This window comes from Limanda limanda, chromosome 16 (genome assembly GCF_963576545.1).
Source record: "Limanda limanda chromosome 16, fLimLim1.1, whole genome shotgun sequence".
Lineage (NCBI taxonomy): Eukaryota > Metazoa > Chordata > Actinopteri > Pleuronectiformes > Pleuronectidae > Limanda > Limanda limanda.
Genome location: NC_083651.1, coordinates 20,431,176 through 20,437,350, shown reverse-complemented (window position 1 = coordinate 20,437,350; position 6,175 = coordinate 20,431,176).

Below are 6,175 nucleotides of genomic sequence, written 5' to 3'. Positions count from 1 at the left end.
TATATCAACACAAACTCTGGTTACTCATTACAAATGTTTCCTGCCAAAAGGTCATCAAATGATATTTGCATTAGTCAGATTTCTGTTTATCTTATACCGTACCTTCAACTCTAGCAAAAACTAACCTAACATTTAATCTGTTTCCTAAAATCTAATGAAAATGATGATAATAGTAATGATGATAAATCTATCTTTTAATTCATGGCACCTCTCTAAACACCTAAGGACACCTTACAATACATTATATATGAACCCTGGAATAATTAAAGTATAACCAAAGGATAAAATCTAATTAGAGTTTGATATCATTATAATTAGATCATTGTTTTCAGACAGTCACTTGTCTTTATTAAACATTCTACACTCTGTTCTCAAGCTGATGACTCGCATACGATTGTTTTGAGTCGATCCTCCTTCCTGGATTCGGTGAAATACAGCGTCATAACCCTTCACATTCCAGGACCACTCTGTTTACTGTCTTGTCTCTTTGGAATCACATCTGAGGTTTTTTTAGTTCATTTTTTTCCTTTTGTCGATAAGTCAGTGACATTTCCCCAAAGGTGCAAGGACACACAGACCAGACCAGCTGTTCGCAAAAAACAAACACAGGGGGGAACATCCAGGTTTGTCTACTGCTCTGTGTGCTGTTCACTTTGACCTGAGTGTGGAACCCGCCCAGAAGCTTTTCTGCTTAGTCATCACAACATAGAGAAATATGGCCTACAATTTACCAATAAATAAAGAATAATCTAAAATATGGATCAATCATATTCTTCATGTGCTGTAATGGTAATAAGCACTGACTTACACTGATACAAATTTCAAATCATTTGGAAAACACCAGTAACCATGTGCTTATTTAAGGACCTCAATTGAAAATGACTAATGTGTTTTGACATACTAAGATCACAGGTCTATGATTCTATCTCTATTTTGTGCGATGCGGTTTCTGGTCGTTGTAATTTCTGAGTCACAAGCCACAGAACAACAGCGCCACCTTGGGGCCAAATTAACTCACATCCTCCTGAATTTGCTGAACTCTAGATTTTGCTTGTCTGTCAGCTTCTCCTGCTGGTTGTAGTGACTGTTGTTGTTCTGTGGGAATAAAAAACAAAACAGTCACAGTCTGTAAATGTGAAGATAAGTGAGTGGGTGGGTCGACAACGTTTCTAAAGCATAAGAGACACAAAACAACAAAAAAAAGAACACAAATATCGTGATGGATGTGAACAAAGATGTCAACTTGGACAGATAACGATATTCCAGCTTGGTGACAAGTCCCGAAAACTAGTGTAATTTATACATTATATCTTGCCTCCTGTATGCTCTGCCCTGGCACCTGGTATGTTCTTCATGTGTGAAAGGCTAACTCCAGAAAATGTCTGGACCCAATTTTCCAGACATTTTCCAGAGTTCATGTGTGAAAATGGCTTAAATGAAGTGTGTATATCAACAGTATATCATCACTAGCAATCCTTTAACTATGCCATAGAACAGGGGTGGGCAAACTTTTTGACTCGCGGGCCACATTGGGTTCTAAAATTTGACAGAGGGGCCGGGCCAGGAACAGATGGATGGAGTGTTTTTGTGAACTAATATAAATGACATGGAAAAATCATTACATGAAAGGATTTGGCCTTTACCAAGTAGCAAAGCACTTATTTGCAAGGCCATTTAACAAAAACTCGCCTTCAGAGAAAGGCTTGCTAGCCTTTGCTATTTCGAATGCCCCCCAAAAAACACGCCTTGGTAGATGACTCTTTAATTGCAGTTTGTCTGTGAAATTTTTTTTAAAACCCAGAACAAGAATCAAGAAAGTATGATTTCTTCCTGAATAAAGCAAAACTACAAAGTGCTATAAGTACGTGCCATTAAAGTGCTACTAAATTGATGGTTTCAAAAAAAATAAATAATAATTAATATATTTTTTTTTTTAATATTTTTTTTTTTTTTTTTTTTTTAATTATTTGGACAAATTCGGCGGGCCGGATTAAAAAGCCCAACATGGCCCGCGGGCCGTACTTTGCCCATGTCTACCATAGAACATGGGTCTATGCCATAGAACATGGATAAGCTGTTTTTGTGGTGACTCAAAGCTGAATTAATTTGCTTTATGACTTTGGCATTTCTCTGTTTACCTTGTCTTTGCGACGGGTTGTACCGTTCCTCTCCCAGGCCGTCATGCTGTCGGTCCCGAAGGGAGGCTCCAGTGGCTGAAACACTTCAGGTAATTTCCTCTCCTCAGTGCTATTGAGACTGTTAGAAAAAAAAAAAACACTGGGCTATTATATGTGTCCTTCACTTAATTTTGGCTGGAATATCTAATAAAGAATAGACACTAATCATCAGCCATTATAGTGTCTGATTGTTACTATTTATATTGTTCATTCTGTTTAAAAGGACTTAAGCAATATTGAGGAAAATAAGCAAGTCAATAACAAAGGAGGAAAATGTTTAGTAATGTGGTCAGAGAGCATTATAATAATAAAACATATGTAACAAGTACCTTGGGTTGCTCTTGTCTTCTGGATAGAAGTTCCAGCTCGGAGGTGTGTATGGGCTAGGTTTAGCAGCAACTGTTGGCTCGTGCCTCAAAAGTCCTGTCAAACGAGGATGGGAAGGACATTATAATAACATAAGGTGAATGTAATTGAATAACCAGGTCGACATATGGAGGTTATAAGTCAGGGGGTCGGCTTTACCCTTGTGACCTCCTTGTTTGGCGAGCTTGATGTACTCAGAGTCGGTGTCACGGACTGCGTTCCTCCGTCCTGCTGCGTTGCCATCGGCGGGGTAGCTATCCGGGGGGGACAGACCAGGAATCTGGGAGATGTTAGCGGTCAATGGATTGTAGGCTGGTACACCTGTAGGCCACACACACAGACACACACACACACACACACACACACACACACACACACACACACACACACACACACACACACACACACACACACACACACACACACACACACACACACACACGGATACACACAGTGACAGAGTGAAAAGGGGGAAAAGACACAGTTTCTATGATTTGTTAAATTTAAACCTCCCCTGCTCTTTGCCAACCAGTGATGCAGCATCTCACCACCAGGAGGCAGCAGAGGCAGCAGACTATAGTCCTGTCAGACACACAAACTATAACTGAGTGTAAACTAAGTCAGTGTAAACAGTTGTACTTGCCAGATTCTGTCTCCTCGACATCATGAGACACGAGTGTGGGTGATGTCCTGTGGAGATGGAGAAACAAAGCCCATCACTGAGAGGATTCACCATTAGCATCAACGGTTATAATTGAGTTTAGCAGTTAGCTCGCTGACGTCACCCGAGTGGAGACAAGGCACCCCGCAGCTTGAGCTCTAACACAGAGTGCAGGCGGCGGGGTGCAGGGAAAGAGTGGAAGCTCATGAGTTCAGGGTGAATTCAGAAAGTGTGGAACTTACTGTGAAAACATCTTTCTGGCAGCGGAGCGGAAAGTGTGGCGGACTCTGTTTGGGACTTCTGACCGCGTTGCTATGGAGACGGATGCAGCTCGGAGTACAGCTGCTGCTTGGGGATGACAGGAGCAGGTCATCACTTCGTATACATTATTTATACTGTTCCAAATACAAGTGTACGCACGTAATAACTAGGAATCAAAAGATCAGAGTTGGTTTTCTTATGAATAAAGAATTTGGTGGAAAGTTTTATAATGCAATTCATTTTTGAATTCTTAAGAAATATTTGCATCTTCAATATAAATAGATATATTTTTTTTTATATGTACATTCAGAGTCTTTGAGATTCCTTCTTCACTTGGTACAATGCACCTACTCATATACTCCACCATCTCTGACAATAACTCCTCAATTCATTTGTCATTGCCGCTCCCTTCATCCCCATCTGACATTTTATTATGTTCAAATACTGTAAACGTTGACATATTTTTCCATAATGTTACAAACTGTTTCTTCTACTCAGTGTTGTAAATGTTGTTATTTGGTTTCTATTGCACTTCTGTTCGCCCTGGGAGACGGATCCTCACACGTGGGTCTCTCTGAGGGTTCTAGGGCGGGGAGGGTGAACAGGGACCGGGCATCGTGGGAATGATAAACACGCGGGGCTTGACCACGCCCACTAATCAAGCATTATGGTCCACGCCATCAAGTGCAGACCACTTTGTAAGGAATTTATTTAAATCAAATTGAAGTTGAAAAACGAGGCTTATCTCCTTTTGGCAGTAGGTGATGCTATCACTATCACTACATACACCTGAACATCCTGTTGAGGTCAAATGTGATGTTCAGGTCAGAAACACTCTTGTTTGTCTTCAGATCGTAAATCGTTCACCTTTGCAACATCAAAGGAATCTATGACCACTGACACTGTGACATTAAAGTTAACTGATCACCACGCATTATTTGCTGAATGAATCTTTTGAGGTGTTATTCTATATAATGCCTGGGTGGAGTTAAATAGTAAGTCACAAACAAGTGGCGGTAATGCACCTTTAATGTTAGGTGCCCTCGCCGTTTAACAAGAAGAAGAAGAAAAATAATGGTTCAGTCTTTGAGGCATTCCACAGTCAACTTGTTTTTGAGCATCACAAATTCTTATTTATTTTTTTCCGTTGTTACTTTTTGAATAAAAAACATTTTTGTATCACTACCCTTCTACTGCAAAACATGGGTTACAAATTACCCATATTATTTACTGTGTTATTTCATGCATATTAGTTGCTATATGTTTGAAATTAATGTATTTTCTCATTCAATATTCTAAGTACTCAATAAATATAGTCTGTATTCACTACGGACCACCTACCATTGATTTCACACAGCTGCTTTTGCACGTCTGGTGCATGTGAGTCTTATTTTACAATCCAATATAGTGTGAAAGAGAGATAGGTACAATACTAATTCGCTTTAGCTAGCTAGCTTTTTTTCTGGCAAGCTAATCATAGCTAGATCAATAAAATAAAACTCCAAATATAACAGTATATACTTAATAGACTGATTGATATGCATTTGAAAATATGCATTTGATTTTCTTTATCCAGTATGGCTGGTTGCATCATTTCAGACTTACGGTTGTTATTGGTATTAATTCTGAGTCAGAAATCTTTGATGCTGAGGACCTCTAGGAGCTGTGTTCTATAGGATCAAGCTGGAATTGTGGGTGTGTTTTGCAATCCAGCTCTCCCAAATGAAGATGGCCCCTTTGATGACATTGACAAAGATTCATCTTCTATGTCATCACAGGTCCCTTGATGACATAGAAGACATTGCAGAGTCATCTTCAATCGAAGACATTGAATGAAATCTGCGGCACAGTGGAGTTATGACAACCTTGTTTGTCTCCTTGTTTACAGTTTGAGGAAATGTCACAATTCTGACCATGGTCTCATGACTTGTCTGAGCTCATTTGAGCTGTATATTGTAAAGCAGCCAGTAGCAATGCATCAAAGTATAAAATATGTCACTTCTTTTTGCCAGCAGATGGCGCTGTAGCCATGAGTCAATATTGACATGGATCTGTTCAGGGTGGGACTGTAATCGTGTGAAAGAAGTTTGAGGCTGATTGGACAATGAACAGAGGAGTTATAATAAATCCCTATTTTTTGGCAATCATCAAACTTAATAACTTTTAATTTCCATAGAGTTGAGATGAAACTCGTTGAATTTAAAAGTGATCAGGCAGGAATACAGATATTTAGACAGACAGACAGACAGACAGACAGACAGACAGACAGACAGACAGACAGACAGACAGACAGACAGACAGACAGACAGACAGACAGACAGACAGACAGACAGACAGACAGACAGACAGACAGACAGACAGGCAGGCAGGCAGACAGACAGGCAGATAGTTACATAGATGGATAGACAGTAAGATAGATATATTTAACTGAATAATAGTTATGAGCAAGGTAGATCTATATTTTCTTTGTACCTTGTTGTATAATAAGCTGGAAGACAAATATTGAAGTAATTCAACAGACTGGCCCTGCTCACTGTGAGACATACCCAACATTTTTATTGTCTGAAATCTGCCCAAAGCCTGAACTCTTCACCCTGAATGCTGAGTGTGAGACATGCGCAGAGCGCAAAGAAGCAGAGAAACAGTGGAACACGTCAAACACCCAGAGAGAACAGGTCTGTGTCAGGAAGCCAAGACTTATGCTTCAGAA